The sequence below is a fragment of the Ranitomeya imitator genome, chromosome 6, assembly GCF_032444005.1.
Source record: "Ranitomeya imitator isolate aRanImi1 chromosome 6, aRanImi1.pri, whole genome shotgun sequence".
In the NCBI taxonomy this organism is placed as follows: domain Eukaryota; kingdom Metazoa; phylum Chordata; class Amphibia; order Anura; family Dendrobatidae; genus Ranitomeya; species Ranitomeya imitator.
This window is the reverse complement of record NC_091287.1, coordinates 383111831-383139280: the sequence shown is the minus strand read 5'-3', so window position 1 is coordinate 383139280 and position 27450 is coordinate 383111831. Positions and strand designations below refer to the sequence as shown.

The following is a 27450-nucleotide window of genomic DNA, read 5'->3' as shown; positions in this document are numbered from 1 at the left end:
ATGATTACAGCCTGAAATATTCTCTGTAACACTCTGGAGTTTCAAAGAAAATATAAATAGAGCATCTCATAACTATCGACATGTCAATCACCTGTAACACCACTGGTAAAAGATGAGGGTGAAGCCAGACTAGTCTTCTCTATGACTATAGCCCCCGATCTTTTAACTATGTGCTCTCTCAAATTATGCAACCAGGCTCTGATTCATGGAGCCCATAGTTTGTGTGGCATGAATCAAGTGACTGGTTTCATTTATCATGGCCATTCACATTAGATGAATGTTGTCCAAGCCTGACAATTTTGTCAGGCCTAGCCAATCATTTAATGCGTATACAGTATATGCATGTCTTGAATCTCCCCTAACATATGTTGAAGTAAAAAAGGGTTGAACTTGTTGGATAGCAAACTTTAAGCTGTGTATATGGTAATGCTTCTGTTACGCATCTGTCCCAGCTAGAACAGCTCATCGCCCTTCCCTTATGGCCACCGCCCTTTGCTGTGCTCCACATCTGGTTTTACAAGTTGCTTGTCATGTCTCTGTGACATCATCTCCCTAGGCCTCTTAAAGGGAATCTGTCAACTACTTTGTCATATATAAGCTTCGGCCATCGCCATTAGGGGCGTATCTACAGCATTCTGTATTGCTGTAGATAAACCGCCGATGTAACCTGAAAGATATGAAAAACAAGTTACATTATACTCGCCGGGGGGCGGTCCGATGCGGTCCGGTCTGATGGGCGTTGCGGTCTGGATCCGGCTCCTCCCATCTTCATCCGATGACGTCCTCTTCCTTGCTTCTGTCGCGGCTCCTGCACAGGTGTACTGTTGAAGGCAGAGCAAAGTACTGCAGTTCGCAGGCACCGAGAAGGGTCTGAGAAGCCTGAGCTAAATGCTTAAGATTTGTGGTGCAATTGTGGTGAAGTGGTGTGGTAATACAGAATTGGGGCGTGGCTTAAATTATCAAAATTTGCCCACAAAGTAGGCCAACCAATTGGTGGTGTAAACTTACGACTAGTAAGTCTAGCGATGTCCCACATTTGTCAAACAGCATGCACCACTGTGATAAATTTGGAGCATTATAATACTGCCTTGTCTGAGGCATACAAGATACAGCAAGGCCCTAAACACTTATATGAAGGAGTACTCTATTGTAAGGGTCGTGTGGGACTACAATATTGATGACCAATCTATGGGATAGATGATCAATATGAGATTGTTAGGTTGCGACAGCAATCAGCTCCTGTGTTCCGCTCCATACGCTACTTTCACCTGGCCACTGCCGGATGAAAGTCACTTATATAGCACCATTAATTCCACAGTACTTTTCACACATCATCACTTTCCCCATTAGGGCTCACAATCAAAAATCTATCCCTATCTCCAGCATTGTCTTCGAAGTGTGGAAGTGAAGCAGAGTACTTAGTGGAAATCCACACAAACTCCTTGAAGATATTGTCCTTGGTGGAACTTGAACCCAGGACCCCAGCGCCCTAGAACTGCAAGGCAACAGCTGAGCCACCTTGCTAATCAACTTGTCAGTGGGGATGCCTGGACTCCCATTTATTTCGTACTTATAACCTATCCAATGGATAGGTCATCAATAATGTAATCCCGAGCAAGTTTTATGGCTCCATATAAAATAGTCATACTGTAGCCACATGCCTAATTTTCTGCAATTTGTTCATTAATAAAATTCATACAGAATATTTTTCGATTTTCTTTTGTTGATTGTCTACACTATACTCAACAAGCATATGAGAATGTCATATTGGTCAAGGCTGAAATCTTAGACCACTAACTGGGGGATTCATTACAATATTTTACCCGAAGGGTCATTCAAATCAACTAGTTACTAAAATATTTATTTCATCCAGTAAAATGTGATTGGTCTTCAGCTTCGTACAATATTTGTTTCTGTTTATACAGTAAGTTCACACCTAATTGTTCTTTTAATTATTTCTGTGCATTTCGTACTTTGGAAAAATTATTCATCAGTTTGCAGCAAATACTGCACAGTCTCCAAGCATCAAAGACTCACCAAGCCCCCGTTGAGCTTGACACTTGTTTTTCATTTCCAGGCATTGATTTTTCTCAGTCCAGTCAACATATTTCATTGGAATAAACTGTTAGCACTATCAGCATCAAGTATTGATTACTGCAAGTCTAAGATCCCCACCTGAGAATATGTAACCTTAATTTCCAGCAGGTTACATTCGTTATCACCAACCGGCTGGGGATAGAAAAGGAATCATTATACAGTCCAAAATGTTCCCCGACATATAACTCCTTGAATACATACTGATAATAACACAATAAGACAGGCGATGTTACTGCGATTATCACTGCCTGAAAATGAAGAGCCACAATGTAAATTATTCTGGGCTTTAACTATAGTCCTGAAATGACACATACGAGATTAATAAGACTGGTGAGAACAATTAGCAAAGAGGCGCAAAATTAGGTTGAAATTGTACTCTTATATTAATGGAAGACATGGCAACTATTGTAGCGTAAGATGCTTAGGGTAGGGACACACGACATGGCAGAAAACCATGTCAGCGTGCAGGTTTACTGGAAACCATCCAGTGAATGTTGTAACTCTTCCGTGTATCTCTTCCTTTAGTAGGAATAAAAATGAACATAAAGAGATAATTGAATTCAATTGTGTGGACAAAATATGGGGAAGATCCTCACGCCCACCAATCTGATCGCTGCTTTAGGGTCATGAGTTGGTAATTTGGGAATAATACAGTATCTAGATTTCTTATGGTGTTCTTACAGGTTTTATCGGGGACTATTTTATTTTATTACTTAGGAACCTAAGAACTAATGTGCAAGTAGTTGCTACCTATCTGCCTGTTCTGCCTGGTGCTATGTTCTGCCCATTCAGAGCAGTCACAGACCTTCCTGATGGTGGTTCTGTGACTTCCGCTGACATCATGTTAACAGAGCAGCTCCTTCTTTTCTGCTCTGCTCTGTTGTATGGGTGTCACTGCCAACGTCATGCTGATTAACTGCCATCTCCTCATTACCTAACCATGGAAAGCCAGCTGTCAATAAGCAAGATGTCAGCAGTCACACCTATCAACAGAGCAGCCTGGAAGAGGAACAGCCGCTCTGTTGACGTGAATCAGCAGAGTCGCCGACAGGAGCGGTCATTGACTGCTCTGAGACGGTTCAGCAGGATACTAACTGCCTGTTAGTTCTTAGGCCCATAGTAAAAAAAAAAAAATCCTGGAAAACCCCTTTAAAAGTGTGTTGCACATTGGTGTGGTATATCACAGTATTGGAGAAAATTAATATGATTTATTCATTTTATATATTGTGTAATGCCTTCAATTAGCCTTTTTTTTAATAAACTAACACCAATCAATAATGTCACCATGGTTTAGGTAAATGAATATAATAAACAAAACTTTTAAATTTGGTGTAAATGAGATTGTTTAATTTGTCTATATTCGTTGGGATGACTGGAATCTCTATAGACAGCCACGGCTTCAGTTATGGTCAATGTTCCACCTAAACATTTAAATTACTGATTTACAACAAAATGCTACTGGTTGTTTTCCCAAAGAATATGTTGTCACAATAGATAAATTCTTTTTCTTTCCTGGATCATTAGCGTGATCATTGTGTCCTGGTGCTGCAAACTATAATACATGGAGTCACAATTAGATGTCGATACATAATGCTGAATGTCACAACAAGTCATCCCACAGGAAACAATGACGTTACAAACTACGGTAATTGTTATCACCCTCCCTGAGGTAATAATTAAGGAGATATATAAAGCGCTGTATACTGCGAGTGTTACAAATGTGTAAATGATCCTTGAACTGAAAAGTGCGCAGGCAATAGTTTTCTTTTTCCAACTGAAATCAATATCGAGAAATGCTACATAATATGTTATTTGTTGCTTTTAAAAAAAGCAAACTGAAAATGCAATGTATGAAATAGTGTTCATATATAACCTTCTGTTTCCTGTGTGTGTGGTAATACAATTCTACATTACCAAAGAAGTTATTAACCCTTATAACTCCGCCACACCCCCAAGCCTGTTTGCATTTTCATGACCAGGCCAAATTTTACAATTCTGACCAGTGTCATTTTATGAGGTAATAACTCTGGAATGCTTCAACGGTCTGTTTTTTCGTTACATATTTTTACTTCATGATAGTGATAAAATTTCTTCAATATGACTTTGTGAAAAAAATATGGAAATTTGGCGAATATTTAGCAATTTTCAAACTTTTAATTTATATGCCCTTAAATCAGAGTTATATGTCGCACAAAATAGTTAATAAATAACATTTCCCACATGTCTACTTTACATCAGCACAATTGTTAAATATTTTTGTTGTTGTTAGTAAGTTATAAGGGTTGAATGTTGACCAGCAATTTCTCATTTTTGCAACAAAATTTACAAAACCATTTCACTTTAAGGACCACATTATATTTGAACTGACTTTGAGGGGTCTATATGACAGAAAATATCCAAAAGTGACATTATTCTAAAACTGCACCCCTCAAGGTGCATGCTCAAAACAACATTCAAGAAGTCGATTCAGGTGCTTCACAGGAATTTTTCAAAATTATTTTACTTTAGATGCAATTTTTTTTTATTTTGGCAAAAAAACCGACACCAAAATGTGTTTCTCCTGATTATGCCAATGCCCCATATATGGGGAAAAATTACTGTTTGGGCGCATGGCATGGCTCGGAAAGGAAGGAGCACCATCTAACTTTTTAAATGAGAGATTTGCTGGAAAAATTAGCTAACACTGTGTTAGGAGTCGAGTTCCCGCCGCTGCACAGGGGGAATCTCGAGCCGTGTCTGCTAAGGTCTCCCATTCTGCATCGGCCGCAGTGGAGCCTGTTCAGCGGAGACGTCGGTCCCAGCGTCTCATTGAATCTGATACTGTGCAAAGGGTTACTGCTGCCTCTCCAGGCTCTGCTATTGTACCCTGCACTGGTCTGCGACGAGCAGGGTTTTCTGGGACTAAGTCCTGCTTTGCACACACTGAGCATGCCCAGGGTAAGATCTCTCAGTGGAGGTCTAGGGTCACATGCTCAGGTACTGCAGCAACTTCCATTGGTCCTCCAGGAAGGCCCTGTACCTGATCAAGTTCTGTGGCAGGCTTCCATTGGTCCTTCTAGGAAGGTCCTGAAGTTGCTGCAGCTATAAAGGTTCTCATGACCACACGGCCATGCGCTAGTATCAAATATGTACGAGCTCAGTGTCAGTGTGGTCGTGTGTGTGGTCAGGGACCCGGCTGAAGTAAGCCCCTAGAATGCTGGCACCTCCGGCAAGGAGTTTCTGTGTGTATGCAGTCAGGGACCCAGCTGAAATAAGCCCCTAGAATGCTGGCACCTCTGGCGAGGAGTTTCTCATGAGTGATTTCAGGGCTGGCTAATAGCCAATAGAATTCCGGCTCCACCAGAGAGGAGTAGATTGTTTGGTTGGGACTGCATGACCACTGTCGGCTCTACTCAGTAGCTGTGCTCCCTGTGAGCTAAACAGGGCATAGCGTTCTCTTTACAAGGAGCTCTGTGAAGTAACAGAGTACGTTTATACTAATTTACTTCACCGCCTTATTTAGCAGCAGGTTTTTTCCTGCACGGTGGATCCCAGGTTGCGAACGCACCTATCTCGTCTAATAAATATATTTGGTGCGGATATCGAGCTAGAAACGGAGTACTCTGGATAACTCCCGATAGCTAACACCTTCAGCATCAAAAGAGACTACATTCAGCTCCTTGGCTGAAAATAACAGGGCCACCATACAAGCCCTTCTCTGCCCATGTGGCGTGCGGACACCATCTTGGAGCTTCACTGACAGGTCATCGATCACAGCTCCCCATCTCCGGGAAGGAACTCTCCCTTCGGAAGCCAGACAGGGGAAGGAAGTGGAGATTCCCCTCAACACTCGGTTGTGGGGGCTGGAGTGATAGCCTGTCCCCCCTCGCCGTCTGGTAACACCTGGACGCTGAGCTGCGGCGCCTGGGCGGGAGAGAACCCCTGCACTCCGAGGTCACTGCTGGCAGTGAGCCGAAGAGGACGCCGCGGCCACCGGAGGGATCCACGGTGAGAGACCTTACCGCAGCGCTGGTCCTGCGATCGTCTGGAGCGGGACCCCCTCCTTCTACACGGCGGCCTGTGGCTGACGCTCACCGTGCGGCGAGGTTTCCAGATCGCAGCGACCGCTCCGGGGCCTTGTGGAGGAGGACGCTACGGCCGGGCACACAGAGCGGCTGAGGCAGGGGGACCACAGACGGAGGCAGAGGACCCGGAGGTGAGCCGCTCTGCTAGAGCTCAACGCAGCCTGCCAGCGCTTGGCCACTGTGCCGGGACGCAGACCCTCGGTGACCGCTCCGGACCTCGGAGGCTGGGGCGCCGCTCCTGACCCCGCAGTGCATGCGACTCCAGCCGGGGATACTGCTTTCCACCGCAGACGCTAAAGGCTGGTCCTTGATAACTTCGGCGCCCTCCCTACATAAGAGGGAGCAAGGTAAGCCCGGCAACGGGAATTCCTCTCAGGCATCAGCGCTGCCCATGCAGTCTCTATATCGGCGCTATACCCCGGTGAGGGGGGGCTGGATCGGGATAAGACCGCGCAGGTGGGATCAGGGACCCCTAAAGCAACCACTATTGTGCTTATCAACCAGATTGTTTTCCCGCCACTGGGAGGCAGACGCCATCTTGGAGACAACCTCCTCCATGAAGAAGCACCCACGTGACCTAGAATATCTGAGGCCTTTGGCGCGCTTATTCTGAAGAGGTGTTGCAGCTTCTCTATCATCATACCACACTAAGGTGTCATTGTGCATTTATTATATTAACACTGGAAAACAATTCACCAGCATATCATCTAATAGACCTACGTCTTACAAACATAGACCTCTGGTGACACCTAGTGCTGGGTTCGATAATAACAGCAAGGGGTCCTTCCTCTTCTTGGCAGAGACTCTGTTCATGTTCCCCTCAACACTAACAACATAAACTTACGCACCCCGGAGGGGGCTTGCTGATGGGGAGCCGCGGCTAATGCGGTGATTACTGCACCCCCACGTTCCCCTAAATAAATATATATCTGGGCTACCAATGGAAGCAGCAGTCACTTATGGGCAAAAATAAAAGGATTTCTAGAAACTCCTCAAGCTTACATAAGGAGCCTCTTTTGGAGGACATGAAACGGTTCCTAAATCAGCCGCTCCAAACAAGGAACATGAGATCAACAATGTTGCAAGCCTCACATAAAAGCAACTCCTCCACAAAAGGGCCACAGGCTTCACATATTTCTCCCATAAAATCAACAGATAACAGTAAAGGAGATAAAGACCTGCCTGAGGACATGAATATAGCTGAACTAAGCAAATATATTAAAGCTCTTCCAACAAAAACGGACCTAGAAAGCTTTGCTTGCAGGCTCGAGAACTCGTACAAAAAGGAGATACATAATCTACAGATGGAGTTTACATCACGCATAGAGGATGTAGAAAAGACGCAGGAAGATATTTCACAGGAACTCCAGGCGCACAGAGAAATCTTAATGGATCATACTATAAAACTGGAGGAAATGTCTTCTGGCCTCGAAGATCTGGAAAACCGCAACAGGCGTAATAATATTCGTATACGAGGCCTCCCAGAGTCCGTCAGTCCTCAAGACTTAGACCGTACAGTTCAGAGAATATTCCTGGACATCCTAGGTGACTGTGAGGACAGCACTATCGAATTTGACAGGATACATAGATCTCTTGGTCCCAAACCCACCTCTGACTCACGCCCTAGAGATGTCATTTGTAGAGTGCATTACTTCAGAACTAAAGAGGCTATCATGATGGCTTCTAGGAAAAAGGGATCTCTCCAGTTTGAAGGCCAACCAATTCTACTCTTGTCAGATTTATCCAGGCGTACCTTATTTCTGCGTAAAGCCTTGAAACCTCTGTTGGCGGTTCTTAAGGAAAGAGACATCCCCTATAGATGGGGGTTCCCATTTCAACTAGCGGCATCCAAAGGTGGCAAAAGCGCATACTTCCGCCGAATTGGGGACCTGGCTAACTTCTTAGGAACATTTGAACTGCCGTTAATAGATCTTCCAGATTGGCCTTTAATTCCAACACTTCCGGATGCTCCTCCAAGATGGCTCAAGGTCCCTCAGCCCAAGAAAAGGCTCCCCAATGGGGTCCCTTCTGATCCTCCATGAGGTTCCTTCTTTCCCTTTTTGCCCTTTTCATTTTCATTTTTCATTTTTCTTCCTTTTTATTATCAACTAGTCTCTGTTCGTTATTGCAAAACGTCCAGATGTTTTACTCTAGTTAAATAGGTCCTACGTTAATATATTGTTAACAGGCCGAATCCCCCCTGGCTGGGCGGACGGACTTATCGTTGGTCTGCCATGGGGATCTGGTCTAAGTTCTAAACTTTTAAGTATATGGTGTCGTGAATGTTATTACTGTTTGTAGTTTCCTGCCAACATGCGAGACACCTCGACCCTGTTTGGGTTATTGTTAAAACCACTACTATTTTGTCTTGTTCAGATATTATATGCTTGTAAACCCTAGTCCATAGGACCTATCAAGTCCACGGGGAAGTGGGGGGGTCAGTGCTCTCCTCGGCTTCCTTTTCCCATTTGAGGTGCACAGGTTGGGAGTGGGGAGAGAGTTTTCTCTCTCCCATCTTATTGCCCCAGCCATAATGATGCAAGATCAGACTCGGTGCGTCAATCTTAACGCACCCTCTTCTATGTTCTTCATGTATTCTTACCTTTTCTCTACCTTATCTTTCCTCCCCCTTTCCTATTGTTCTTACCCTTCCACACTTGGCTGTCCCATGTCCCAGCGGGTGGGGCTCACTATGCTGCAAGAGGTTGTCAAAATTTTAGATTATGGATAAAATAAAATTCTGCTCCTTTAACGTAAAGGGGCTAAATATTCCAGAGAAAAGGAGGCGGGTCTTGTATGATAGTCACAAACAACGGGTCTCTGTGTTACTGCTCCAGGAGACTCATTTCAAAACTGGAGTGGTGCCACATTGTATCACGAAAAATTATCCAAAATGGTATCACAGCCCTAACCCATATTCCAAATCAAAAGGCGTTTCAATAGCCTTCCACAAATCCTTCATGCCTGAAATCCTGGATTCTTTAATCGACAAAAATGGTAGATTTATCTTCCTACTCATTTCATGGGCATCATATAAACTTGTAATAGCTAATGTTTATTTCCCAAACCAAAGACAACAGACTTTTGGGGATGACTGCAAAAAGCGCCTTGAGGAGTTCGCTGGCTCCTCTCCTGTGATACTTGGAGGCGACTTTAACATCCCAATGAACCCTGCGGTGGATGTCTCTTCGGGTAAGTCCTCCTATTCTTCTTCTTCTATTAACAAAATTAGATCCCAACTACGCAGCTTGAGACTGGTAGATATCTGGAGGGTTTTGAACCCTACAGTAAAGGACTACAGCTTCTTCTCGAAAATTCATAACACATACAGTAGAATAGACTACTTTTTTGTCTCACACAGGTTACTTGACTTGCAGATAGAGGCGGACGTGGGGTCAATACTATGGTCGGATCATGCACCTATTTACTTGTCACTGTCACTTCATACTGCCTTGAGATCGGGATTCTCCTGGCGATTGAATGAAAATTTACTCCTGGACCCAATATGTAAGTCCGAGGTTGAACAGACAATCACGGATTTCGTGGCCGACCATGGGGGGGACACCACGTCTCCCACTGTGAGATGGGAGGCCTTGAAGTGCGTTGTGAGAGGTGTTTTCATTTCCCATGGTGCCCGGCTGAAAAGGGAAAGAGCGGCGGAAATAATTAGCCTAACAGACCAAATCCATCAATTAGAAAACCAGCATAAGCGAGATCTCGATGCCAATACATTTGCCCGGCTTTCTTCAGTCAGGCAGAAATTATTGACTATCATAGATCAAAAATCTAAGTGTCTTAGGGAGAGACTCAGAAGCCGCTTCTACCAACTCGGCAACAAAAGTGGTAAACTCTTGGCCAGAGCTCTTAACAAACGCAATCCTAATACCTACATCCCTTTTATCAAAAACAAAGAGGGGAAAAAAGTGTTTAATACAAGAGATATCCTTTCCAACTTTAGCAGATATTACGAATCCCTGTACAACATAGCAGGACACTATAAAGATGCACCCCCACAATTTCTTCATAACAAAATTGAATCATATTTGCAGGAACACAAATTGCCCACATTGCCTGAGAGTGACTTGGCTGATCTCGAAAGGGAATTTTCAGAGGAGGAGGTATCCGAAACAATTAGCGCCCTAAAACAAGGGAAAAGCCCAGGCCCTGATGGGTTCTCAGCAGGCTTCTACAAATCATTCAATGTATCACTTTGCCCATTGTTCTTGGAGGCTTGTAATTTTGTCTCTCTTGGGGGTTCTTTTCCTACACAGTCACTTGCCGCTCACATCACGGTGCTTCCCAAACCTGGTAAAGACCTTTCCATGTGTAACAATTATCGGCCGATCTCGTTGATAAACGTAGATATTAAAATATATGCTAAAATGTTGGCAAATAGATTATGTCCCCTTTTACCTAAATTAATAAATCAGGACCAGGTAGGATTCGTCCCAGGACGGGAGGCAAGAGATAATACAATCAGAACTATCTCTATGCTTGACAGAGCGGGTAGAGAAGGGCACCCCCTGTGTATCATGTCAATTGATGCTGAAAAAGCTTTTGACCGGGTTCATTGGGATTTTATTTTTCAAACTCTAGAGGAAATAGGCCTAAAGGAAAATATGTTGCGCAGGATCTCTGCTCTATATACCTCTCCCAGTGCACAGGTCAAGGTCAACGGCGCACTCTCAACTGTGTTCCCGGTCAGAAATGGTACAAGGCAGGGGTGCCCACTCTCTCCTCTCTTATATATACTAACAATGGAGCATTTGGCCGTGGCATTAAGAAATAACCCCTCAATTAAAGGGATAAAACTGCGTTCCGAAGAACACAAGATAGCACTTTTTGCAGATGATATTCTGCTATATATCACGTCTCCATCTACAAGCCTGCCCAGCATTATTTCGGAACTACACACATTTGGCCTCCTAAGTAATTTTAAAATGAACTCCCACAAATCCGAAATCTTAAACATCTCATTACAACTCCCCTTGGTCGAACAACTGAAGACGACCTTTCCATTTAAATGGCGCTTTGACTTCCTCACCTACCTAGGTATCAAAATTACCAACCAGACATCCAAATTGTTTGAGACCAATTTTACAACAGCCCTACGAAAGGTCAATTTGGATCTAGAGAAATGGCATAGGCTCCAGTTGTCGTGGCTAGGTAGGATCAGCGCAGTTAAAATGGACCTCCTACCACGCCTCTTGTACTTCTTCCAAACAATACCTCTATACCTGCCAGCTTCCTTCTTTTCCCGCCTTAAACAAATAATCACCCGGTTTATATGGTCTCACAGTCGGGCGTGTATTTCGTATGCGTTATTAAGTAGATCAAAGCTGACAGGTGGTCTAGGCCTCCCGGACCTTGCGATCTATAGTTACGCATCAATTGGAACATGTGTATTAGACCTCTACCATAACAAAAATAGCAAAAAATGGGTGAAGCTAGAGAACGATCTGAATGGTTGTGACTCTCAGGTTGTTCTCTGGTCCGGGGGTAGGGGGACGGGGTCGGGCGCCTACTTGCCCTTTCTTACACGAAACATATTACTCCTCATTAAAAACAGAAACTCGGACCTTAAGATCACAACTTTCCCAGGCCCCTTGATCCCAATCTATGACAACCCTGCCTTCCCTGCGGGGTTAGGCAGAGAGACGTTCTTAAACAAGAGAAAAGAATCCAAACCCATTCTTCATGATTATTTAAAAGAGACCGGGATGAAATCCCTTCAGGAACTCTTTCCGGAGGAGGATGCACCCCCTGCCGATTGGTTCTTCTATGAACAACTTAAAAGTTTTATTCATGCGATCTCTAAACAAACCATTATTGGCAGGCCACTAACTCCTTTTGAGACGCTTTGTAAATCAACAAACCCTCCGGATCATACCGTCTCATTGTTATATAAAATCTTCCAGGGGGAAAGGGCTCCACTGCAGGGTTCACCAGCATTCTTCTCGAAATGGGAGAGCGAACTGGGAGGAACACTGCTGCCTGAGGATAGAGAAAAAATTCTTCTCTTCACGTTTAGATCGTCACTATGTGCGGTTTCGCAGGAGAGGAGCTACAAGATCCTAACAAGATGGTACAGATGTCCCTCTATGGTGCATGCGGTATTCCCCACGACTCCTGACATTTGCTGGAGATGCCTAAAGGAGACGGGTTCCTATATTCACACTTGGTGGGACTGTCCCCCCATAAAAGCCCTATGGTTGGCCGTCTTTGAACTCCACAACAAGATGTCTATCACGCAGATCCAACCCTCTCCAAGCTTAGCATTACTATCCCTATGTGATTTGTCGATCTCTCGGTATAAGAAGGGCATCCTCAGACACTTTCTCACTGCGGTTAGGAACCTGATCCCACGCTTCTGGAAACAAGAAAAATTCCCCTCGCGTGCGGAGTTTGTGGCGGAGCTGAATGATATCTACAGAATGGAGCAATTAATAAATCAATCCCCAGGTAGTGTGGATAAAACCTATACTACATGGGCTCCATGGATAGCTTTCAGGGAAACCCCTGACCTGGATCTCTGGATCTCTGGAGCTTGACGCAATGCACAACTTACTCTCGTTTATTACTAGATCATTCTTCGGCTCGCGCCCTGGCTGCTGGGATGGGACGGTAGCCACACTTCCCTTCAATTTACCCCATTACCCCACCCAATCCTCTCCTCTTCTTTCTACCCCCCTTCCTCTTCTTTATCTTAACCTCTTTGTTTGTCTCTCTACCCTCTACTAGTTTGAATAACCACTGTGACTACTGAATAATCATAATAAGATTTAGTTTTGGTTGTTAACCAATTCAGTAGTTCTTTTTGTTAACACTATATAATACCAATCAGTAGTATTATTCATTAGAATGTTAAAATGCAAGATGCTTGGTGTTGTTGTAACTTATCTCCTGATTAACAAGTATTTCTACCTGGTATCCTGCTGATATACTTGATTGTACTGTTCACCTTTATTCTTTTTGCTTCATTCAATAAACATGATTTATACAAAATATATTTGGTGCGTTCTGCCAACCCTAGCACACTGTGTCGCGTTTGGAGAGCCCCTGGCTTGCCTAAACAGTGGAAACCCCCCACAAGAGACACCATTTTGGAAACTAGTCCCCTCATGGGAACTTATCTAGATTTTTCCCACACAAATGTCTCTTAGCCCCAACTTTTGCATTTTCAGAAGGGTAATAGGATAAATTACATTATACAATTTGTTGTGCATTTTCTCCTGAATCACAGACACCAAATATTTGAAGGAAAACTACTGTTTGGGTGCACAGCAGGGCTTGGATTAAAAGGAGAGCCATTTGACTTTTTGAATGGAAAATTGCTGTAACAATTAAGGGAGCCATGTTGCGTTTGGAGTGCCCCTGATGTGCTTAAACAATGGAAAACCCATACAAGTGGCACCATTTTGTAAACTAGACCCCTCATGGAACTTATATAGATGCGTGGTGAGCACCATGAACCCCCAATTGCTTCACAGAAGTTTGTAACGTTGAGCCATAAAAATAAAAAAAAATCTAATTTTTCCCTTTTTCCACAAAAATGTTTTTTAGCCCCAAATGTTTGCATTTTCATAAGGGTAACAGAAGAAATTGCACCATACAATTAGTTGTGCAATTTCTCCTGAGTATGCCGATACCTCATATGGGGGAGAAAACTGTTGATTGGGTGCACAGCATGGCTCAGAAAGGAAGTAGTGACATTTTAGAACAATGGAACTAGTACATTATACCCCAAATGTGGTTGAAAACTACTTTTGAGGCACAGTGCAAAGCTTAGAAGGGAAGAATCGTCATATTGGAGTTCAAATTTTGCTGGACTGGTTTGAGGGTGCCATATCTGTTTAGAGACTACACTCCCCAATGAGTTCATCTAAGCGTGGAGTGATCATATTGAAACCACATGTGCCTCACAGATTTTTATACTATTAGGCAGTGAATAAATAATTACATTTTTACCAATAAAATGTTGTTTTAGCCCAAGTTTTTTATTTTTCTAAGAGCTAATTGGAAAAAATGGACCTTAATTTCTTGAAAAAAATTCTCCAGAGTGCGCCAATACCTTACATATAAACAGGAAATTCTTGGTAGGCATAGTGCAAAGCTCAGAAGAGAAGGATCACCATATTATAGTTATTATGATTTTACGGTTATGGTTTGCATGTGCCATGACCCACTGGAAGAGCCCCTGAGGTGCCAGACCAGCAGAACTCCTCATAAGTCACCACATTTTACATAATACACCTATTGATGAAATAATCTAGGGTTGCAATGATCATATTGACACCACAGGTGTGTCAAAGAATTTTATACCATAGGGCTGTGAAAAAAAAAATGACCGTTTTAGTCGAAGATTTTACATGATCACAAGGAGAAATGAGAAAAAATGGAACCAAAATTTGTCCCACAATTTCTGCTGAATGTAGAAATACCCCACATGTGGCTGTACAGTACTGCCTGGCCATAGAGAGAGACTCGGGAGGGACAGAGTGTTATTTGCCTTCTGGAGCACAGATTTTCCTAAAACATAGTAACATAGTAACATAGTAACATAGTTAGTAAGGCCGAAAAAAGACATTTGTCCATCCAGTTCTGCAAAACAATTTGCAGACTCCAAGTGCTAGAAAAGCAAAATCCCCCAAATGACCCTATTTTGGAAGTTATACCCCTTTGGTAATTTACCTACAGGTTTAGTAACTATTTTGACTCCATGTGTGTTTTCCAGAAACAAGCAACAGTGAATACTACTGAGAAAATTGAAAATCTGCCATTGTAGTGACCAGTACATTGCAGTGACCAGTATGCTGTAGTGACCAGTACCTTGTAGAGCCCAGTACGTTGTAGTGCCTAGCTCATGCTTTTGGAGACATGCACCTGTAAATTAGGCGCTCTATCATCACTACTGAAATGCCAAACATGTGGAAGCTAAATGTGGTTTAGGCACACTGTGGGGCCCAGAAGGGAGGGGGCATTTGGAATTGGGAGCGCAGAACTTGCTGAATTTCTTTTGGGAGATGAAGAGCCATAGCTCTTTTCCAGAGCCTTTGTGCTGCCAGTTATGTGGAAACCCCCTATAATTCCATTGACAGGTGACGGACTTGAGTGGAGACTTGCTTTTTGGGGGGATTTAGTTGAACCTTTAATTGAGTACAGTTTATATAACGTTTAGGATCACATTTATCCTGCACTCTATGCTGAACACTTTCTTTAGGGTTTGCATTTAAATCGCTGAGTGACATAATTCAGATGAAACCCATGAGGGATCTGCTCACTACAATGAGGCAGCAGACTTACTCTGGACTCTCTCTGACCTATGTTCAGTGGTTTTCTTCTTTTTATAAGTGCAAAAAACTGGCGGACCAGGTTTTTATGCATGCCTAAAAAGATGTACACCGCCGAATCATAGGCCAAACAGTGTCCACTGTGCCTCCATGTGCCTCATTATAGGAAACTTCCCCGGGGGTTCCCCTTGAATCACGTATGTCAGAGAATTACATGGAAATCCTGGTGGAAGCAATCAGTGCAGAGCTGAAAAATGGCATACGTTTGCGATGCGTTAGGGATCCGTTAGCACATTGCAGTCAATGGGTGCGCTAACGGATCCATTACATAGCGTTAAGTGCGCCATGTAATGGAGTCCGTTAGCGGACACCCACTAACACAATGTGAACCTAGCCTAAGTGATTCAACGACTTTATTCTTTGGGTCAATTGCGATTACAGCGATACTAAATTTATATAGTTTTTTTATGTTTGGCTGCTGTCACACACTAAAAACGCTTTTTATTGCAAAACTAGTTTTTGCATCGCCATATTTTGAGAACTTAAAATTTTTCCATATTTCATCCAACAGTGTCATGTGACAGGTTGTTTTTTTTGTGGGACGAGATGTCTTTTTTATTGTTATCATTTTTTGTCAAGGGATGAAAACATTAGATATTTCCAGAAAACTTAAGCGTGATCATCGTACTTTTAACAGATTTGTGGATGAATCTGAGCACAGACGTGTTCGTGCCGAAAAAGGCATAATGAGGAAGGTTTCTGCCAAGCAAGTTCATCAGATTAAGAGAGCAGCTGCTAAAAAGCCATTACAAACCAGCAAACATATATTTGGAGCTGCTGGTTCCTCTGGAGTCCTTTGAACCTCAAGGTGTAGGATCCTTCAAAGTCTTGCTTTGGTTTATAAACCTACTATTTGTCCACCCCTAAACAGTGTTCACAAGCAGAAACAGTTGCAGTGGGCTCAGACATTCATGAAGACTAATTTTCAAACAGTCTTGTTTACTGATGAGTGTCGAGCAATCCTGGATGGTCCAGATGGATGGAGTAGTGGATGGTTGGTGGATAGCCACCATGTCCCAACAAGGCTGTGACGTCAGCAAGGAGGTGGAGGAGTCATGTTTTGGGCCGGAATCATGGGGAAACAGCTGGTAGGGCGCTTCAAGGTTCCTGAAGGTGTGAAAATAACCTTTGCAAAGTATATAGAGTCTCTGACTGACAACTTTCTTCCATGGTATAAAAAGCAGAAACGTGCCTTCAGGAGCAAAATCATCTTCATGCATGACAATGCACCATCTCATGATGCAAAGAATACCTCTGTGTCATTGGCTATATGGGCATAAAAGGAGATAAACTCATGGTGTGGCCACCATCTTCCCCTGACCTCAAACCTATAGAGAACCTTTGGAGTATCATCAAGCCAAAGATCTATGAAAGTGGGAGGCAGTTCACATCAAAACAGCAGCTCTGGGAGGCTATTCTGACTTCATGCAAAGAAATACAAGCAGAAACTCTCCAAAAACTTACAAGCACTTTTACATAGTAAAACCTATTTTATTGAAAAAATTATAATTTTTGCATCACTGTTTTCTGAGAGCTATAACTTTTATTTTTCCACTGATGGAGCTGTATGACAGCTTGTTTTTTTGCGGAACAAGATGTTGTTTTCAGAGATACAGTTTTTGTTTACATTCATCTTTTTGATTGCCTTTTATTCCACTCTTAATCGATTTGATGAAAACCATGGTTTTGCCCCCTGTTATATTTTTATTTTTACGGTGGTCTCTGAAGGGGTTGACTAGTGAGACAGTTTTATGGGGAGGGTAGTCACGGATGCGGCAATACCAAACGTGTATTTTTTTTACATAAATATATAAATTTATCAGTACTATATACAGTACAGAGCAAATGTTTGCACACACCTTCTCATTTTAAGATTTTTCTGTATTTTCATGACTATGAAAATTGTACATTCACACTAAAGGCATCAAAACTATGAATTAACACGTGGAATTATATACTTAACAAAAAAGTGTGAAACAACTGAAATTATGTTTTATATTCTAGGTTCTTTAAAGTAGCCACCTTTTGCTTTGATGACTGCTTTGCACACTCTTGGCATTCTCTTGATGAGCTTCAAGAGGTAGTCACCGGGAATGGTTTTCACTTCACAGGTGTGCCCTGTCAGGTTTAGTAAGTGGGATTTCTTGCCTTAGAAATGGCATTGGGACCATCAGTTGTGTTGTGCAGAAGTCTGGTGGATACACAGCTGATAGTCCTACTGAATAGACTGTTAGAATTTGTATTATGGCAAGAAAAAAGCAGCTAGGTAAAGAAAAACGAGTGGCCATCATTACTTTAAGAAGTGAAGGTCAGTCAGTCCGAAAAATTGGGAAAACTTTGAAAGTGTCCCCAAGTGCAGTTGCAAAAACCATCAAGCGCTACAAAGAAACTGGCTCACATGAGGAACGCCCCAGGAAAGGAAGACCAAGAGTCACCTCTGCTCCTGAGGATAAGTTTATCTGAGTTACAAGCCTCATAAATCACAGGTTAACAGCAGCTCAAATTAGAGATCAGGTCAATGCCGCACAGACTTCTAGCAGCAGACACATCTCTACAACAACTGTTAAGAGGAGACTTTGTGCAGCAGGCCTTCATGGTAAAATAGCTGCTAGGAAACCACTGCTAAGGACAGGCAACAAGCAGAAGAGACGTGTTTGGGCTAAAGAACACAAGGAATGGACATTAGACCAGTGGAAATCTGTGCTTTGGTGTGATGAGTCCAAATTTGAGATCTTTGGTTCCAACCACTGTGTCTTTGTGCGATGCAGAAAAGGTGAACAAATGGACTCTACATGCCTGGTTCCCACCATGAAGCATGAAGGAGGAGGTGTGATGGTGTGGGGGTGCTTTGCTAATGACACTGTTGGGGATTTATTCAAATTGAAGGCATACTGAACCAGCATAGCTACCACAGCATCTTGCAGCGGCATGCTATTCCATCCGGTTTGCGTTTAGTTGGACCATCATTTATTTTTCAACAAGGCAGTGACCCCTGTTGTGAAATCTGTGGCAGAGCTCCCTCCTGTGGTCACAAGTGGTACTTCGGCTGATTCTCTCTGTGAGCTTCCGTTGGTGGAGGAAAGTGGTACTGCGGCTTCTGAGTTTCCTTCCTCAGGTGATGTGGTGAAGTCGTTAGGTGCTGCTCTATTTAACTCCACCTAGTGCTTTGATCCTGGCCTCCAGTCAATGTTCTAGTATTGGACCTGTTTCCTCCTGGATCGTTCCTGTGGCCTGCTGCTCTGCATAGCTAAGTTCTGCTTTGCTATTTTGTTTGCTGTTTTTTCTGTCCAGCTTGTCTATTTGTTTTTTCCTGCTTGCTGGAAGCTCTGGGACGCAGAGGGTGTACCTCCGTGCCGTTAGTTCGGTACGGAGGGTCTTTTTGCCCCTTTGCGTGGTTTTTGTAGGGTTTTGTGTTGACCGCAAAGTTACCTTTCCTATCCTCGCTCTGTTCAGAAAGTCGGGCCTCACTTTGCTAAATCTATTTCATCTCTACGTTTGTCTTTTCATCTTAACTCACAGTCATTATATGTGGGGGCTGCCTTTTCCTTTGGGGTATTTCTCTGAGGCAAGGTAGGCTTATTTTCTATCTTCAGGCTAGCTAGTTTCTCAGGCTGTGCCGAGTTGCATAGGGAGCGTTAGGCGCAATCCACGGCTGCCTCTAGTGTGGTTGGAGAGGATTAGGGATTGCGGTCAGCAGAGTTCCCACGTCTCAGAGCTCGTTCTATGTTTTTGGGTTATTGTCAGGTCACTGTATGTGCTCTGACCTCTATGTCCATTGTGGTACTGAATTATCTTATCATAACAGTACTGGAGGCCGAAAGTACTAATGATTCTCAATAGAGGGAAAAAAGAAGTTCTGAGACCATTTTTTTTTCTCTGCACTGTGTTTTGCCTTTTTTTTTCCCTAGACATTTGGGTGGTTCAGGACACAGGTGTAGCGATGGACATTAAAGGTCTGTCTTCATGTGTGGATCAGCTCACGGCAAGAGTACAAAATATTCAAGACTTTGTGGTTCAGAATTCTATGTTAGAACCGAGAATTCCTATTCCTGATTTGTTTTTGGAGATAGAACTAAATTTCTGAGTTTCAAAAATAATTGTAAACTATTTCTGGCTTTGAAACCTCGCTCCTCTGGTGACCCAGTTCAACAAGTTAGGATCATTATTTCTTTTTTACGTGGCGACCCTCAGGACTGGGCATTTTCTCTTGCGTCAGGAGATCCTGCATTAAGTAATATCGATGCGTTTTTCCTGGCGCTCGGATTGCTGTACGATGAACCTAATTCAGTGGATCAGGCAGAGAAAAATTTGCTGGCTCTGTGACAGGATCAGGATGAGATAGAGGTATATTGTCAGAAATTTAGAAAGTGGTCCGTACTCACTCAATGGAATGAAGGTGCGCTTGCAGCTATTTTCAGAAAAGGTCTCTCTGAAGTCCTTAAGGATGTCATGGTGGGATTTCCTATGCCTGCTGGTCTGAATGAGTCTATGTCTTTGGCTATTCAGATCGGTCGACGCTTGCGTGAGCGTAAATCTGTGCACCATTTGGCTGTATTACCTGAGCTTAAACCTGAGCCTATGCAGTGCGATAGGACTTTGACCAGAGTTGAACGGCAAGAACACAGATGTCTGAATGGGCTGTGTTTCTACTGTGGTGATTCCACTCATGCTATCTCTGATTGTCCTAAGCGCACTAAGCGGTTCGCTAGGTCTGCCACCATTGGTATGGTACAGTCAAAATTTCTTCTGTGCGTTACCTTGATCTGCTCTTTGTCATCATATTCTGTCATGGCATTTGTGGATTCAGGCGCTGCCCTGAATTTGATGGACTTGGAGTATGCTAGGCGTTGTGGGTTTTTCTTGGAGCCCTTACAGTGTCCTATTCCATTGAGAGGAATTGATGCTACGCCTTTGGCCAAGAATAAGCCTCAGTACTGGACCCAGCTGACCATGTGCATGGCTCCTGCACATCAGGAGGTTATTCGCTTTCTGGTTTTGCATAATCTGCATGATGTGGTCGTGTTGGGGTTGCCATGGCTACAAGTCCATAATCCAGTATTAGATTGGAAATCCATGTCTGTGTCCAGCTGGGGTTGTCAGGGGGTACATGGTGATGTCCCATTTCTGACTATTTCGTCATCCACCCCTTCTGAGGTTCCAGAGTTCTTGTCTGATTACCGGGATGTATTTGATGAGCCCAAGTCCGGTACCCTACCTCCGCATAGGGATTGTGATTGTGCTATCGATTTGATTCCTGGTAGTAAATTCCCAAAAGGTCGACTGTTTAATTTATCTGTGCCTGAGCACGCCGCTATGCGGAGTTATGTTTAGGAGTCCTTGGAGAAGGGGCATATTCGCCCGTCATCGTCGCCATTAGGAGCAGGGTTCTTTTTTGTAGCCAAGAAGGATGGTTCACTGAGACCTTGTATAGATTACCACCTTCTAAATAAGATCACGGTTAAATTTCAGTACCCCTTGCCGTTGTTATCTGATTTGTTTGCTCGGATTAAGGGGGCTAGTTGGTTCACCAAGATAGATCTTCGTGGTGCGTATAATCTTGTGCGTATTAAGCGAGGCGATGAATGGAAAACTGCATTTAATACGCCCGAGGGCCATATTGAGTACCTAGTAATGCCATTCGGACTTGCCAATGCTCCATCAGTGTTTCAGTCCTTTATGCATGACATCTTCCGAGAGTACCTGGATAAATTCCTGATTGTGTACTTGGATGACATTTTGATCTTCTCGGATGATTGGGAGTCTCATGTGAAGCAGGTCAGAACGGTGTTTCAGGTCCTGCATGCTAATTCTTTGTTTGTGAAGGGATCAAAGTGTCTCTTTGGTGTTCAGAAGGTTTCATTTTTGGGGTTCATCTTTTCCCCTACTACTATCGAGATGGACCCTGTTAAGGTCCAAGCCATCCATGATTGGACTCAGCCGACATCTCTGAAAAGTCTGCAAAAGTTCCTGGGCTTTGCTAATTTTTATCGTCGCTTCATCTGCAATTTTTCTAGTATTGCTAAACCATTGACCGATTTGACCAAGAAGGGTGCTGATGTGGTCAATTGGTCTTCTGCTGCTGTGGAAGCTTTTCAAGAGTTGAAGCGTCGTTTTTCTTCTGCCCCTGTGTTGTGTCAACCAGATGTTTCGCTTCCGTTCCAGGTCGAGGTTGATGCTTCTGAGATTGGAGCAGGGGCTGTTTTGTCGCAGAGAAGTTCTGATTGCTCGGTGATGAAACCATGCGCTTTTTTTTCCAGGAAGTTTTCGCCTGCTGAGCGAAATTATGATGTGGGCAATCGAGAGTTGCTGGCCATGAAGTGGGCATTCGAGGAGTGGCGTCATTGGCTTGAAGGAGCTAAGCATCGCATGGTGGTCTTGACTGATCATAAGAACTTGACTTATCTCGAGTCTGCCAAGCGGTTGAATCCTAGACAGGCTCGTTTGTCGCTGTTTTTTGCCCGTTTTGACTTTGTGATTTCGTACCTTCCGGGCTCTAAAAATGTGAAGGCGGATGCTCTGTCTAGGAGTTTTGTGCCCGACTCTCCGGGTTTATCTGAGCCGGCGGGTATCCTCAAAGAGGGAGTAATTGTGTCTGCCATCTCCCCTGATTTGTGGCGGGTGCTGCAAAAATCTCAGGCTAATAAACCTGATCGTTGCCCAGTGGAGAAACTGTTTGTCCCTGATAGGTGGACGAATAAAGTTATCTCTGAGGTTCATTGTTCGGTGTTGGCTGGTCATCCTGGAATCTTTGGTACCAGAGAGTTAGTGGCTAGATCCTTTTGGTGGCCATCTCTGTCGCGGGATGTGCGTACTTTTGTGCAGTCCTGTGGGATTTGTGCTCGGGCTAAGCCCTGCTGTTCTCGTGCCAGTGGGTTGCTTTTGCCCTTGCCGGTCCCGAAGAGGCCTTGGACACATATCTCTATGGATTTTATTTCAGATCTTCCCGTCTCTCAAAAGATGTCAGTCATTTGGGTGGTCTGTGATCGCTTCTCTAAGATGGTCCATTTGGTACCCTTGTCTAAATTACCTTCCTCCTCTGATTTGGTGCCATTGTTCTTCCAGCATGTGGTTCGTTTACATGGCATTCCAGAGAATATCGTGTCTGACAGAGGTTCCCAGTTTGTTTCGAGGTTTTGGCGAGCCTTTTGTGGTAGGATGGGCATTGACTTGTCTTTTTCCTCGGCTTTCCATCCTCAGACTAATGGCCAGACCGAACGAACCAATCAGACCTTGGAAACATATCTGAGATGCTTTGTTTCTGCTGATCAGGATGACTGGGTGTCCTTTTTGCCTTTGGCTGAGTTCGCCCTTAATAATCGGGCCAGCTTGGCTACCTTAGTTTTGCCGTTTTTCTGCAACTCTGGGTTCCATCCTCATTTCTCTTCAGGGTAGGTTGAGTCTTCGGACTGTCCTGGTGTGGATACTGTGGTGGACACGTTGCAGCAGATTTGGACTCATGTAGTGGACAATTTGACCTTGTCCCAGGAGAAGGCTCAACGTTTCGCTAATCGCAGACGCTGTGTGGGTCCCCGACTTCGTGTTGGGGATTTGGTTTGGTTATCTTCTCGTCATATTCCTATGAAGGTTTCCTCTCCTAAGTTTAAACCTCGTTTCATTGGTCCGTATAGGATTTCTGAGGTTCTTAATCCTGTGTCTTTTCGTCTGACCCTTCCAGATTCTTTTTCCATACATAACGTATTCCATAGGTCATTGTTGCGGAGATACGTGGCACCTATGGTTCCATCTGTTGATCCTCCTGCCCCGGTTTTGGTGGAGGGGGAGTTGGAGTATATTGTGGAGAAGATTTTGGATTCTCGTGTTTCAAGACGGAAACTCCAGTATCTGGTTAAGTGGAAGGGTTATGCTCAGGAAGATAATTCCTGGGTCTTTGCCTCTGATGTCCATGCTCCCGATCTTGTTCGTGCCTTTCATATGGCTCATCCTGGTCGTCCTGGGGGCTCTGGTGAGGGTTCGGTGACCCCTCCTCAAGGGGGGGGGTACTGTTGTGAATTCTGTGGCAGAGCTCCCTCCTGTGGTCACAAGTGGTACTTCGGCTGATTCTCTCTGTGAGCTTCCGTTGGTGGAGGAAAGTGGTACTGCGGCTTCTGAGTTTCCTTCCTCAGGTGATGTTGTGAAGTCGTTAGGTGCTGCTCTATTTAACTCCACCTAGTGCTTTGATCCTGGCCTCCAGTCAATGTTCTAGTATTGGACCTGTTTCCTCCTGGATCGTTCCTGTGGCCTGCTGCTCTGCATAGCTAAGTTCTGCTTTGCTATTTTGTTTGCTGTTTTTTCTGTCCAGCTTGTCTATTTGTTTTTTCCTGCTTGCTGGAAGCTCTGGGACGCAGAGGGTGTACCTCCGTGCCGTTAGTTCGGTACGGAGGGTCTTTTTGCCCCCTTTGCGTGGTTTTTGTAGGGTTTTGTGTTGACCGCAAAGTTACCTTTCCTATCCTCGCTCTGTTCAGAAAGTCGGGCCTCACTTTGCTAAATCTATTTCATTTCTACGTTTGTCTTTTCATCTTAACTCACAGTCATTATATGTGGGGGCTGCCTTTTCCTTTGGGGTATTTCTCTGAGGCAAGGTAGGCTTATTTTCTATCTTCAGGCTAGCTAGTTTCTCAGGCTGTGCCGAGTTGCATAGGGAGCATTAGGCGCAATCCACGACTGCCTCTAGTGTGGTTGGAGAGGATTAGGGATTGCGGTCAGCAGAGTTCCCACGTCTCAGAGCTCGTTCTATGTTTTTGGGTTATTGTCAGGTCACTGTATGTGCTCTGACCTCTATGTCCATTGTGGTACTGAATTATCTTATCATAACAGACCCCAAACACACCTCCAGGCTGTGTAAGGGCTATTTGACCAAGAAGGAGAGTGATGGGGTGCTATGCCAGATGACCTGGCCTCCACAGTCACCAGACCTGAACCCAATCGAGATGGTTTGGGGTGAACTGGACGGCAGAGTGAAGGCAAAAGGGCCAACAAGTGCTAAGCATCTCTCGGAACTCCTTCAAGATTTTTGGAAGACGATTCCCGGTGACTACCTCTTGAAACTCATCAAGAGAATGCCAAGAGTGTGCAAAGCAGTCATCAAAGCAAAAGGTGGCTACTTTGACGAATCTAGAATACAAGACATAATTTCCGTTTTTTCATACTTTTTTGTTAAATATATAATTCCACATGTGTTAATTCATAGTTTTGACACCTTCAGTGTGAATGTAAAATTTTCATAGTCATGAAAAATCTTTAAATGAGAATGTGTGTCCAAACTTTTGGTCTGTACTGTGTATATATATATATATATATATATATATATATATACAGTATATATATATATATATATATATATATATATATATATATATATATATATATATATACAAACACTGCTCAAAAAAGTAAAGGGAACACTTAAACAACGGAATATAACTCCGAGTAATTCAAACTTCTGTGAAATCAAACTTTCCACTTGACAATCAATTTCACATGCTGTTGTGCAAATGGAATAGACAGCAGATGGAAATTTTTGGCAATTATCAAGACACACTCAATAAAGGAGTGGTTCTGCAGGTGGGACCACAAACCACATCTCAGTACCAATGCTTTCTGGCTGATGTTTTGGTCACTTTTGAATGTTGGTTGTGCTTTCACACTCGTGGTAGCATGAGTTGGACTCTACAACCCACAGAAGTAGCTCAGGTAGTGCAGCTCATCCAGAATGGCACATCAATGTGAGCTGTGGCAAGAAGTTTTGCTGTGACTGTCAGAGTAGTGTTCATGGGCTGGAGGCGCTACCAGGAGACAGGCCAGTACACCAGGTGACATGGAAGGGGCCGTAAGAGTGCAACAACCCAGCAGTAGGACTGCTACCTCAGCCTTTCTGCAAGGAGAAACAGGAGGAGCACTGACAGAGCCCTGCAAAATGACCTCCAGAAGGCCACAAATATGCATGTGTCTGCACAAATGGTTAGAAACAGACTCCATGAGGATGGTTTTTGTGCCCGATGTCCACAGATGGGGTTTTGCTCACAGCCCAACACCGTGCAGGACGCTTGACATTTCCCACAGAACACCAGGATTGACAAATTCACCACTGGTGCCCTGTTCTCGTCACAGTTGAAAGCAGGTTCACAATGAGCACATATGACAGACGTGACAGAGTTTGGAGTTGCTGTAGAGAGCGATCTGCTGCCTGCAACATCCTTTAGCATGACCGGTTTTGGCAGTGGGTCAGTAGTGGTGTGATTGGTGTTTCTATGGAGGGCCGCACGGCCCTCCATGTGCTCACCAGAGGTAGCATAACTGCTGATAGGTACTGAGATGAGATCCTCAGGCCCCTTGTGAGACCATATGCTGGTGCTGTTGGCCCTGGGTTCCGCCTAATGCAGGACGATGCCAGACCTCATGTGGCTGGAGTGTGTCAGCAGTTCCTGCAAGATGAAGGAATTGAAGCTATGGCCTGGCCCGTCCATTCCCCAGACCTGAATCTGATTGAACACATCTGGGACATCATGTCTCGCATCATCCACCAACATGATGTTGCACCACAGACTGTCCAGGAGTTGGCGAATGCTTTAGTCCAGGTCTGGGAGGAGATCCTTCAGGAGACCATCCGCCGCCTCATCAGGGGAATGCCCAGGTGTTATAGGGAGATCATATAAGCACGTGGAGGCCCCGCACACTACTGAGCATCATTTCCTTGTCTTGAGGCATTTCCACTGAAGTTGGATCAGCCTGTAACTTCATTTTCCACTTTGATTTTGAGCATCATTCCAACTCTAGACCTCCTTGGGATATTAATTGTGATTTACGTTGATCATTTTTAGGTTTTATTGTTCTCAACACATTCCACTATGTTATGAATAAAGATTTACAACTGGAATATTTCATTCAGTGATATCTAGGATGTGGGATTTTAGTGTTCCCTTTAATTTTTTGAGCAGTGTACATACAGTATATTATTATTTTCTGATTTTTTTGTATTTTTTAAAGAAATATTTTTGCAATTTTTTTTTTTTTTTTGCTGTTTACTTTTACTGTGGGACTTTCACTTTCACCAGCTTGATCGCAGTTATAATCTATTGCAGTGCTGGAGCAGGAGCATTGCAATGGATTATAAATGTCAGTGCGGCACTGACACAAGCCCCTGAGACCGTACTCTGCGATGGTCTAAGGGGATTTCTGTAGCCTGGTGACCGGGATGTTGTAATAACATTGGGTCACCATGATGTTATGGGTACGCTGATCAGAGTGCAGAGGGGGCTTCCGCCTTCTGCACGCCTGCTAAATGCTGCAATCACTAGCGATCGCAGTATTCAGGAGGTTAAAGTGCCGGAAGTGGTGCGGGCACTGCTCCTGCACTGAGTGCCGGGTTTCTGCTGTCAAAATCAGCTGAAGATAGTGCGTGCAGTCACTGTGCTCACAAAATTGCCTGGATGTACTCAGTACGTCTAAGGCTTCTTTCACACTTGCGTCGGTACGGGTCTGTCGCTAAACGTCGGCGTGACGTATCAACTCACGTTGTGAAAATTTGGCACGACGTGGGCAGCAGATGCAGTTTTTCAACGCATCTGCTGCCCATTCTAAAGCCCAGGAAGGAGGGGGCGGAGTTCCGGGCACGCATGCGCGGTACGAAATGGAGGATGCGACGTACAAAAACTGTTCCCTTGAACTTTTTTTGTGACGACCGTCCGCCAAAACACGCATATCACATCCATTGCACAGCGGACACGACGTATGGCCATACGTCACGATCCGTCGGCTATACAAGTCTATGGGCAAATAACGCAACCTATGGGCACATTTGCAGGATCCGTTTTTTCCCCAAAACGACGCATTGCGACGGACGTCACACGACGCAAGTGTGAAAGAAGCCTAAGGTCCAGTAAGTACCAGCCGACCAAGATGTACTGAGTACATCTAAGGTCGGTAAGTGGTTAAAGAGGTTG

At 44.1% G+C, this 27450-nt stretch overlaps 1 protein-coding gene across 9 annotated transcripts in view; it reads left to right on the top strand.

Moving 5' to 3' along the window:
• Positions 1–27450, top strand: part of PTPRM (protein tyrosine phosphatase receptor type M) — a 1024381-nt gene that overhangs the window by 529469 nt on the left and 467462 nt on the right. The window lies entirely within an intron of this gene.